Consider the following 12,777-nt stretch of genomic DNA (forward strand, 5'->3'; position numbering starts at 1 on the left):
CCTCTGAATTAGCCCAGAGCGAAAAATGCTAACCTATTACTGCATCCTAGGTGCACATCCAACACATCGTTTATGATCGCAAGGAGACACAGAATCTAACGGTGCCCACCTCAACACTGAAAGATACAAACTTGCGACGTTATCAACAAAAACGTACATCAAAACATGTGGCGCTAGGTTGCCCACAACACTAACATGGCTTACCTTCGTCTTCGTCTGGTCTAAACTGGTCTTCAATGGCATTAAAACGATAGAAACGATGCTGTAGTTAATCCATAGGTTAATATCCAATGTGACTGTGTCCCCTTTGAAATGTTCTGATAATCCATAACCAATAAAACAGCTTTTCCGTTGCTTAATATCAGAGCAGGGATATTTCTCCCCTCAGCTGCAAGCTAGCATGCGCAGCAACCCTGTCTCCTAAAAATTACGTTCCCACAGAACTAAACTGCATTCTCAATTTCGTTTAGCTAGAAACTTATTTTCTCCCACGTTACGTTTGTTAACACTAGAACCGCCAACGGGTAAATTTTACCCGCAGCTGATTTTTTATTGTATGTAACTTTTTTTCCATAACATATTAAAGGTGGGGTAGGTAAGTTTCAGAAACTGGCTCGAGATACACTTTTTGTTATATTCCATGGAATGCTCTGAACATCCCGATAGCAATGAATATCTTAAGTGCTTTGACAAAAAATCCATAAAAAAATGTCATCTGTGGAACCCGTGATATTGTAAAAACTACAACCAATCCGCCGGCTAAACGGATTGGATTGCCGCCCTGTCTGTCAGCCTTCCATCTCGTGCACGCACAACTGTATCTCGTGCCCTCATTGGGTGTGCATTGCAGCAGTACTTCAATGACTCGCCAGCAACAGGCGGTTTCACCATGGCAGAGTTAGGTTCAACATCGTCTACTGGTTGCAAAAGAAAAAATGTAACTGAGCAAATTAAGAACATAAAGAAAGTGGAAACTAGGAGAAGTAAAAACCAATCAATATCGGAGTTGCTTTGGCTGTGTAGTATTGCTAACCTAGATGTGTTTAGCTTTACCTGATATGTAACGTTACTGCAGCCTGCTCTCGCGGAGGAGGTGCTCTGTAAGGAAGTCTAAAGGAAGGGGCGGATTCTTTTTGGCTGTGCACTTTCAAATTTGAGTGCACTCGAGCCGGTTTCTGAAACTTACCTACCCCACCTTTAAAGTCTCCCAGTCCGTGACTTTTCCTGAAAGTGTGTTATATAGCACCCTCTGCTGTTAAAAATTGTCAATAGGAAGTCAGATTGAAAAAATCGCCAAATAAATAGAGAGGCGAAGTCCCTCCCCTTCCGGGAGCCTCCATGGGACCCCGGAAGCGGAAAATTATACATTGAATTCAATGGAGAGAGAAAACGTATCTTTTGATCCCGTTTGAATTATGCCACGAATGACACATATGATGTTTGTCAATTTAAAAGAACATTTTGCAAGTCAAAAAAATTAAAATTTGTCGTAAAACTGTGAAGTAACACATTTTTTTGTGTTAAGCCGCTCAGTGAACTACATGTCTCTGGTCCCGCACAATACGCGTCACCAACACAAAGATGACCGTCACATTGGCACATTTCACCTCATTCTTTCAGAATGAGAATAAAAGTATAAAACGAGGTGAAAATTACTACAAGTCTGGGCACGTTGAGAGCTGTACATACACGAAAGGGGAGTTAGTCGGTTCTGTAAGAGCCAGCATGCAGGACCGGCTTTACAAGGTTTCAGTGAGTAATATGAGTGCAATGTTTAACGTTAATGTCAGTCAATAAGGAGGAGAATGAAAAAGAAGATGATGAACCACAGACCCGGCATATAATGACTGCAGTGTGCAGGGCTGTGTTAATTTATGTTACTGTTATCAATAGCATTAGTTGACTGAGAAAACCGTCAAGAAAAAAAGTTTAGCAATGTTACGAGTCGACTAGCATAATATGAACCACGGCTGTGATTGACAACCTGGACAGCCAGTCAGAAGCTAGAATGCCAACCTAGAGAGCCAATCAGAACCTAGAACGGGTGTACTGTATACGGGTGTGTATGCTGTGGATAACATTAGTGTTCACAAGAACAAGGTACACTCCCGTGTTTTGTTTTAGTTGCTCTTCAGATTGAAGCGGCCAGTTTTATATCGACTATATGTGTGATCTCCTTTTTACATCTCGTTGTGTCATTTGAGTTTATTTGCTGTGTGTAGATTCAAGGATTTTGGTTATCTTGTCAATTTGTTTGGTTATCTAGGCACAGCTGTGTGTGACTCCCTCTGGTACACTGGTATGTGTTTTCCTAATGTAGAGAGCATTGATTAATTCATAAACTACACACTGAGTCTAGATCCTGACCAAATCCTTTTTTGTTGATCAAATGTTTTTCAAAAATGTAATACACATTTAAAAAAATACAATGTACAATCACAACCAATACAACACAAATTACAAAGAATTCAGAAAAAACAAACAACAACAATCAGACAAGAGGACAAAACTATGGAAAAATAAACCCTCCCACCCCCAGATCTGGACCATCCTTGTATTGCTCATTCAATCTATTATAGCATGTTAACAAACATGGTACTTACTTTATTTGTACAGATCTACATGGGAGAGGATGGCGCGATGCAGAGCGCTGTCTGTGGTTGTGCATGGGGGATGTACAAATGCAGCCACGCTGCAGCGTTGGCAATATTTACCATGTGGCAGATCAGCTCCACAGAAGTTGAGTGCCAGTGGAGGAAGCCCGGCACTTCAAAAGTAGTCCAGCCGGTGTCTCAACTCTACCAACATCAAGAGGAGACATACAACCCACTGGCCAGAGACATCGCCACTGAGGAAGTAGACTGGTTCAGGTCTGCACTGAGGGGCGCAGCGTGGCATGGCATGGCTTTTGTCACCTGAGCCAGAGCTGCAGCCTCAACATCAGGCCATTTTCAACGTGCCGGAGCTGGTGAAGGAGCATGGGGGTCGGGGGCTTGAGGCAATTCTTGCCTCAATGCGACTGAGCAGAGACCAGCAAGCTGCCATCCAGACAGCCACCGTAGGACAGCAGACAAATCCTCAGTGGCAGTTACAAAGGCGGGGCAGGTTGACAGCCAGCAATTTTGGTGCTGTGCTGAGGTCGGGACTTTCATCCACTCCATGCGCGTCCCTCATGAAGAGGGTGCTTGGGGGGTACAATTTAGACGGAGTCATGGCTGTCAACTGGGGAGTTGTAAACGAGGTGTGTTTGGCCAGTGTTTGGCCTTTTAAGTGTGACACATATGTAGTGATAAATGCTGCACCTGACTACTGTTCCTAAATAAAAAAAGTTTTCTGCATCGTCAGTCATTTTTTCCAAATAATTACCAATATTTCACAAATTCTTCATGTCAACTTAAGAGCACAGCTTTGTGTCAGCTTTGCTTGGTTCATCTTACTTATCATTTTGCAGTTGAAGGCAGAATTTATTTATTATTGACTCAGAATGAAGCACAACTTCATGTCATACAATACATTGACTTTATTTGTAATTGTGTAAAAACATATGAGCATTGATTAGCAAGCAGGACCTGCAGGAACAGAGAACGGTGATGGATGGAGCTGGGAAGAGAGAAGAATAAAGAAAATAGATCAACTTTATTATCGGATATTAAAAATTCAATTTCAAAACAAGTTGCCGCTCCTACAGTTTTCTAGTATGGAAAGATGATTTCACATGACCAATGCAAAATATCACACTCAATACATGTGTCTCTCTGGGGGGTGCATTGTGCCTTTGATGTATATAAATAATATACCATAACCAAATACTATTACGTACAGTGGAAATCAGGTTGCCAGAGCAGGTCAGTGTGCATGTTCCTCAGGGTCTCAGCAGTTATAGGTGAGGTAAAGACAATAAAAGAGAAAAAGGTCAGTAACAACACTTTAAAGTAACAACACTGAATAATTATCTCTTTGAATAATTTTCTCTCAGTAATCACTCAACTACTGTCTTTCCAACAAACAGATTGACTCACTCTCACTATCATCACAATGAAACACGTCCAGAAGAATGTCATGCAAAGCTCCCTGCCTGCCTGCGTTCCTTCGACTCTCCCTGAACTGCTTCCTTAGCACCCGGTGGAGGGCGCAGTTGGCTACTCTTCAAATGTTTCACGAAATACTTACCATGATGACTACTCTTACTGTTTAACATTTTGGTTTACTTCATGTAATAAAATAATAACTTCATGGTAAGGCTACTAAAAATGACAAGGCTAAGTAATGTAATGCTAACTAACGTGCTCGCTACTCGTCGCTACTAGCTAGGTAGCTAACTTGACTATGTTCCATGCATAACATGTATATTACCTATGATATTACCTGATATGTCTGATCCAGCGACTCCTGGTCCTTTCTTAAGACGGGAAGCGATAGAACGAGCAAGTGGTATGATCACTTTTGTGATTACAACATGGTACAAAGCACACAGGCATCTTGTAAAAGTGAATTTATTGGAGCAATCTCTTATATTTATTGGAGGTAATAAATCAGTTATGAAATCTTCTTCTTCGCTTTAATTACGAGTCGCAACCACTTGGAGCATTATCGCCTGTGACATCACATGCGCGACCCAGAATGGGATTTGGGATTTGTAGTCTTTGTAGTCGCGTATTTTTCATAGTCTTATATTTCAACAGTTTTACGACAAAATTTGACTTTTTTGACATGGAAATGATTGTTTAAGATTGACAAACATCATATGTGTAGTTCGTGGCACAATTCAAACGGGATCAAAAGATATGTTTTCTCTCTCCATTAAATTCAATGTATAATTTTTCGCTTCCGGGGTCCCATGGACCGGAAGTAGATGGGCGTGACTTCGCCTCTCTATAGCCATTTATACCCATATCCGCCAGCGGGTAATATTTACCTCATAGAAAATGCAGCGTAAACATGACGTGTTGCTATAGCAACACCTTTTGTCTACTGCGGTTCCTTATAGATAGAGAGATAGATAGAGAGAGATAGATATAGTGATAGATAGATAGAGAAAGAGAGAGATAGATATATAGTTATAGATAGTGTAACATCTTGGAGAATACAAGATCTTGGATGACTGAGCTCACGTTGAGGACGTAATGCATGTGTGCAGGTTACGTGCCAGTTGAATAAAGATGGACACTCGGAATGAGAGAAGTAGTCCGCGTCGTCTGTTTATGTAGACAATTATATGTCCATAGAACAGAACATTACAGGTGGATCGATAGATAGTTATAGATAGATAGAGAGAGATTGAGAGATTTGTACCTAAACAAAACATAAGTCTAACACCAAGCGTTTAAATCAGCACTTGTAGCGATATTTTATACTTCATGCTATCTGCACAAACTATGTCATATGAAAAGCTGAGAGTCCACAGATTATATTGGTATAAATGTCATCCCTGTGCGATCAAAACTCACTGTTCTGTATGATAAATAACATTGTACCTTGCAAATCAATAGCGCGTACATTTTACCCGTTGGCGGTTTTAGCTATACAGCGACCTCTGGCGGTTCTATTGTTAAGAACGTATCTCAAATACGTTTATTTTTTACATATCTTTGCCATTTATTTTCTTGCTTATGACAATGATAATAGTCATTTATAAATATCATTTTAGAGCACACATTTGAAATCAATAGGCGAGGCTGTGATTTCGCCAGCTGTTACCCTCATGAGCAAGGCAGAACATAATAGTTTTATCATGCCAAAAAGCTGCTGTGTCGTTTATTGCACCTCAAACATTAAAACAAATCCAGAGTTACGTGTTTCTGAACTTCCTCTAACAGTAACAGAAGATCTCTGTGGCTTGATTGCCGTTCAAATGACAGCGTTGGTTTCCCCAAAAGTGGGCGTGGCTGTAAAGTGACGTAGATTTTACTCTCATATATTTATTCGAAAGTAAATTACATGCCAGTTTTATCTTTTTATTGATTTGTTTTTATTTTAAATCATATAATGTCTGACTTTTTTGCCGTCCGTGAGGAAAAGAAATGGAGCCTCAAAATACTGAAATCTGTATTTTTTTTTTTTTTTTTCCTTCTAATTTTTTTTTCTTTTTCTAAATAACACACTTTTATTTACTCAACAATAATACACAATTATCCTTATTTTTATTTATTCGTTTAATTCTATAATCTTGGGCTTTTTAGCATGCTTTTTAGCCGTAAATAAAGTCACCGGAAACAGACGTAGGCCTATAAGCTATACACTAGGGGTGAGCGGATCGATCCCAAAATATCGATACTTCCGATATTACGTTACGTTTCATATCGATACTAGAGCCAATAGGATTGATACTTTTATACTTTTTTTCCCTTCTCCTCTACTCGTCAATTTCTTCAAAAAACTATGTGCAGACGAACACAAGTATATACTCTTTTCTTCTCTCTCCACTGCTGTCCTCCTCTCCTCGAGGCTCGCGCACGCGCTCCCTGCCTGAACGCCGATTATCAATCTGACTGACAGCAGCCGGCAGGGCAGGACAGCAGCAGCCAGCGACTCGCGAGTGCAACACACAGACGCGCATGATGGCTGAGAGAAAGAGCAGCGTTGTGTGGAGCAATTTCACAACTGGCAATTACAACTTAGCGAACTGTGATGTGTGCAAGAAGACAGTTCGCTACTCTGGCCACTTTGTATTGTTATTTTTCATGTTTGCATTTTAAATTTGCGAAAGTAAAACGTTTATTTGTCTAAAAAACCGTCCTGTCTGTATTCATGAAAATGAATTCAGATTTAGTCTATTTATGATGCTTTCAGCTCAAAAATCATGTCATGCAGCTCCCCCCTATATGAAAGTACATAAGACGCTTTTCATTTAACAAAGTATCGGTATCGGCGATACTGGCCCTGAAATACTTGGTATCGGATCGAATCCAGATTTTGTGGTATCACCCACCCCTACTATACACACCACAAACCACCCACTGAACAGGTTACCCAAGATCCTCAGCTTGAAGCTCGATGATTGGGATGTTTTAGCCGCAATTTATGTTGGGATATGATGTTAATGCGATATGATATCCGAAAACATTTTAAAAAATAAAAATAATACTTTATCCCGAGTGTTCTTGCTGCATTAATATTACACATCTGCCGTAGTTCTTTATTTATAGAGCCCTGATGAGAAGACTTCTGGACAAACTTGAAGAACTGCCGCCAAAACTGAATATATGACGTGGATCATAAATATATCAACAATTAAACAACATCTTGCATGTCTTTTCACAAAATACGTCTCCTTGCAGTATCAATACTAATTCGGCTGACTTTTATATTTGATCCAATTGGAGGATAGGATATATTTACACCATAACGGTGCACAGCTGATAGAAAAGGACTTGTAGTTTTTAAAGATATTACTGATTTTCTTTGAATATAAGAATGTAAATACTGAGTTGAGAGAAGGGGATTTGGGTGATGGGAGACACATCTATGTGTAGCCGGTCTGGGCCTACTTCTCAGCAGACCCTTGCTACGACTCTGCGTTGTGTTGTGCGCGTTTGATGGACAAGGAGATTCGGTTGTTGTCTTTAACCGAAACTGTGGCGTATTTATTCCTCTGCATGAAGTAAACACAATAATGCAGCAGCATTAATACACATGGACGTCTGCAACACACCAGTCTCAGTCTGCCATACAAACAACTGAGAGACTAGTACTTATAAAACATTCAGATATCAAATCTGTCACAATAGATCACAATGCAATGTACAATTACAGTTACACTGGAAATGTATACACCACCGGCTAATTAGTATTTTTAGACATGTAAATAAAACAATAAAATAAACACATAGTACAAAACACAATAGACCAAAAACATGGGAGCAACAAACATACCTGCATGAAGTAAACACAATAATGAAGCAGCATTAATACACATGGACGTCTGCAACACACCAGTCTGTGGTGGGGAAAAGACGCCATTAAACATGCTGCAGGTGCTGTGTGTGAGTTCTCACAAGTGCTGCTAAACAGTACACTTAACTAAAAGTTTGCTAAAACACTCAAACTTCTGCAAAACAACTACACAGCAACACATTAGCACCATGGAATGATATTATAACCTTGTTTCACAGTTTAAGATTATATAAACACTGTAAACATCATTTAGAACAGAAATCTACAAAGAGCACATGACAAACTCTCCTCACCTCAGTCTGCCATACAAACAACTGAGTGAGAGAGGGTGCAACGCAGGTAGATGACGTCACTGCCGAAACTGAAGACTTCAAAATAAAAGCATTAGCTCCCAAAACGGTCTTTTGTAGTAAAAATACCAAAATAAAAGTGACAATAAATAATATTGGAACAATAAAATAAAACGTGAGGGATTATTGGTGGAATGCATTCCTGTATATTTATATACCTGCTACATTCACCTCTCCTGAATTATACCAAAATCCTGAGCGGCTGACAGGACATAACACTGACAGGGACATTAACACTGCGTTAAAACTGGCACGGGTTCACATAACGATACCATCTTCACAATCAGCTAGAAGCTACCTGGTAAACAGGTTCAGAGAAATCAAAAGGGTGATCAACCCTTAGTCCCGACTTAGAATTGCTTGGTGCCGTGTACACCAAACTACCCGGCCCACTTGAGTCCAAAACCGTACTCGTGAGCACAGACAGTAAACAGTACATCACTTACAGTGACACATTGGAAAACGTAAAAAAAAAACAACGATAAAAAAAGAAACATCTCAATAAAAGAAAACAAACAAGAAGAAATAATACAGCCCCTTCAGAACAGGGTAAGAAGAGAATGGGATCTCTTACTGAAAGAGTTTGCGAACCCCCTCATGCTGGTCGGCCTCTGAACCATTGTCTCTACAAAACGGCTGACTCTCTTAACAACCCTGCCAGCACATGTCCTGACCACACCCTGCGTGTCTGCTTGAGTGGGTGCTTGGCTGTCTCGGCCCTGTTCTGCAACTGTTGGTAAAGTGTCAGAAATAACGGTCGGGACATGGTCTGTGTCAACCATCGACACTGAGTCTGATGTGTCAACTGCTGACGCTGTAACCGGTCTGAATGACTGGACACTGCTTGCGTCGATCACTGATACTGTATCTGGTACACTTGACTGATCTAGCTCTGCATCAGACTGATCTTCGTCTGTATCAGCTTCGTCACAGGACCGGTGACTGGCAGTGTCTTCCGCCCCACTCAGTGCCCATGCGCTTGTCCTATCCTCCGAACCCTCTTCCTCTTCCAAAGAGTTGACGAGATACTCCATCCGAGACCCGTCCTCTGAATCATCAAGACTGTCCTCAGTCTCCGGCATTTGTCCTTGAGCAGACTCTATGGGCAGGAAGCTGACATCCAGGATAAGGTTGCGATGCACTAACTTTGTTTTACCCTTGTCATCTTCCAACATGTAGACATGAGTCTGTCGGTTGCTGTCCACGACAGTATAGACTGTTGGTTCCCACTTGTCCGCAAGTTTCTTCTTTCCCCTCTCACCTTTGTTGGCGAGAAGTACTCTGTCTCCCACGTTCAGGCAAGTCCCCTTGATCTTTCGATTGTAACCTCTGGCTTGCTTGTCTTGCTCCTTGATGGCATGCTTAAGAGCAATGTCTGCTGCTTCATGGAGGTGGGACATAAGCGTTGTTACATAGCTGCCATAGTCAACAACCACTGGGTCGTGTAGGACCTGTTTGAACATCACATCAACGGGGAGTCTTGGAACCCGACCAAACATTAGGTGGAAGGGTGCGTACCCAGTCGTCTCATGCACTGTCGCATTGTATGCAAATGTCAGGGTCTAGATTTGCTGGGGCCACTTGGCCTTCTCTCTCAGTGGCAGTGAACGGAGCATAACCCCCAGAGTCCTGTTAAATCTCTCAGTCCCTCCGTTCCCCATGGGGTGGTAGGCTGTAGTGTGTGACTTGTAGACACCAAATAGTTTAAGCAGTTCTGCGATGAGCTCACTCTCAAAGTTGGCTCCTTGATCTGTATGTATGCGCCCCGCAAACCCATACACACAGAAGACGTTGTCCCACAACTTCTTAGCAACTTGTTTCACTTGTTGGTTTGTGCAGGGAAAGGCATGGGCCAACTTTGTGAAGTGATCTGTCAGGACAAGAACATCTACTGAACGCTGCTTGCTATCTTCCGCACTCCAGAAATCCAAACACACTAGTTCCATAGGAGCCGTGGTCCTGATACTTTCAAGCGGAGCTCTGGCAGAAGGATCCGGTGTCTTGGCCAGGATGCACCTCTGGCAGCACTTCACATAGTCCTTAATTTGGTGCTCCATTCTAGGCCAGAAGAAGCGTTGTCTTGTCAGGTAAATTGTTCTTGCCTGCCCTTGATGTCCGGCCAAGTCATGTACACCATGCAAGGCCTTGTCTACCAGACTTTGGGGCAATACAAACTGACGCCTCTTCTGTTTGCTCAAGGGATCCTTGGTGACTCTATAGAGCACTCCATCAATGACATTAAGTCTCTCCCACTGCTTGATGAGTACCAGAGCACTTGTGTCCAGACCGTCTCTCTCTCGCCTTGAGGGTCTTCTCTGTCGACTCAGAAAAGGCATGACTCTAGAGATGCCAGGGTCAAGCCCTTGGCTTTTTCGGAGCTCTTCCAAGGAGAAGGCAGGTAGCAGATCCTGCCCTGGTGGAACAAGGTGTTGAACGGACTGGATCAACTCTGTCGCCCTGGACTCTGCAGCTGCATCCCAGTGGTCATGAGAATCAAGGACAGCTTTCACAATGTTGTTACACAGGGGCTGGGAACAATGGGACTGAGTCACAGCACCTTGTTTTGACCTCTTCGTCCGCTGACACCTGACATTTAAGCGAAAGACATCCTGAACTCCATTTTCTCCAACTTCATCAGATTCGGCAAGCAGATTGCCATAGGACTCTGTAACAAGTCTACGCCCAACTGTCTTGGCAAACGGGTCCCGACTGAGAGCATCAGCCACTACGTTCTTGGTTCCTGCAATGTGCTTCAGACTGAAAGTATAAGGAGCGAGCTTTGCGACCCATCGTTGTTCGCAGGCGTCGAGTTTGGGCTTAGTCATTATGTATGTGAGTGGATTATTGTTCGTCCATACTGTGAAGGAATTGCCCTTCAGCCAATGGCTGAATTTGTCACACACACTCCACTTCAACGCCAAAAACTCAAGCCGGTGAGCTGGATAATTCTTCTGAGAGCTGCTCAGTGTCTTACTTGCGAAAGCTATGGGACGGGCTTTACTTTCACCAGCTGCTACTTGTGACAACACTGCGCCAAGCCCGTCCAAGGAAGCATCAGTTGACAGAATCAGGGGACGTGAGAAATCAGGATGTGCAAGGACCACACAGTCCAGCAGACTTTCTTTAAGACTGTCAAAGGCGATGTCACACTCTAGAGTCCAGTCATCAGGTTTCAGTTTCCTGAATGTTCCTGCCTTCACATTCACTTTCACTTTCATCCTTCCTCTTCTCTTTTGTCCAGCAGTCAGAGCAAAGAGTGGCTTGGCAATGGAAGAGCAATTAGGGATGAAGTGCTGGTAGAAGAACACCATGCCCAAATAGGATTTGATCCTCCTTACTGAGGGTGTACATCCGTCATCTTCCATGAGATCAGACTTCGACATAGTGGATATGACTTCCACCTTTGCAGGATCCACAGCTACTCCGCCGCCATCTATGATATGACCCAAAAACTTGACAGACGATCGCATCAGGTGACACTTCTTAGGACTCAACTTGAGGTTGTTGTCTCGCAGGCGCTGGAAGACGACCTCCAGTCTCTGTAGGGTCTCCTCTTCAGTTGATGCGAAAACAAGCAAGTCATCCAAATAACATAATAAGCTGCTGAAGTTCATGTCCCCAAATATACTCAGCATCATGCGCATAAATGAGGCAGGACTATTGTACAGTCCCTGCGGCATCCTGTTATACTCATGCAAGCCTAGCGGTGTGGTGAAGGCTGTGTATTTTTTGTCCTCTTCAGCCATGGGGACGTTGTAGAAGCCGGACGTTAAGTCCATCGTGCTGAAGAAGGTGTTCCCTCCCAAGGCAGCCAAGCAGTCTGACTGATGTGGAAGAGGATGGGCGTCCTTGAGTGTTCTCGCATTCAACCAACGGAAATCGGTGCAGATCCTCAAGTTTCCGTCCTTCTTCCATACCATCACCAGTGGTGAGGCATACTCACTCACAGATTTCCGAATGATCCCTTGCTCCTCCATGCCTGTCAAGACTTGACGTAGTTTCTGGTAGTGAGCAGGGGGTACTCTCCGGTAAGGAAGGCGGAATGGGCGATCATCGGTAAGTCGAATGCGGTGGACAAAGCCCTTCTTCTCACCGCAGTCCATGTCATGCTTGGAGAAGACATCGTTGTAACACTCGACCAGTTGGACTAACTTCTCCTTCCCTGTGTGGCTAGTATGACAAGGTTGTATGTCAAGTTTGTCAAGGCCAACATCTCGCAGCCTCTGTTCGAGATCTGAAGGACTGGTTGGTGTATGGTGCTTGCCTGGGACAGCCTTGTCAATCTGACTAGAGCCTTGGAGGAGCTCAAAATCTTCTACAGCTAAGCAGGGGGACACATCTGCCAGTTTACAGTTCCTCTTCAGCGTAACTGGTCTATCAGACAGATTGGTGACCTTCATGGGGACCCACCTATCACCCCACAGAGGTGTCACGATCCGGCCAACCATGATGTTACGTGGCATGGACTTGGATGAGGTCGGCTCAACTATCACAGTGCTTCCCGGTGACATGGGAGTATCGTTAGGTAGCTTAC

General features: G+C 43.0%; 1 protein-coding gene and 1 long non-coding RNA gene across 9 annotated transcripts in view; both read right to left on the reverse strand.

The window, feature by feature from the left end:
- The window catches only part of tsnare1 (T-SNARE Domain Containing 1), a 403,887-nt gene that overhangs the window by 267,276 nt on the left and 123,834 nt on the right, over window positions 1–12,777 (reverse strand). Inside the window, exon 2 of one of the 8 annotated variants that reach the window (XM_079694014.1) lies at window positions 205–231. The exons of the other annotated variants lie outside the window; for them this stretch is intronic. The gene's annotated coding sequence lies outside the window, so the exon portion shown is untranslated. The remainder of the gene's footprint in view (window positions 1–204; window positions 232–12,777) is intronic. 8 annotated transcript variants of the gene reach the window in all.
- On the reverse strand, window positions 3,452–4,749 carry LOC307013350. The gene is made up of 2 exons (XR_013800953.1): window positions 3,821–4,749; window positions 3,452–3,600 (listed from the first exon to the last, which is right to left on the reverse strand). It is a non-coding gene; the product is annotated as an uncharacterized lncRNA (long non-coding RNA).

The sequence above is a fragment of the Notothenia rossii genome (genome assembly GCF_949606895.1).
Source record: "Notothenia rossii genome assembly, chromosome: 7".
In the NCBI taxonomy this organism is placed as follows: domain Eukaryota; kingdom Metazoa; phylum Chordata; class Actinopteri; order Perciformes; family Nototheniidae; genus Notothenia; species Notothenia rossii.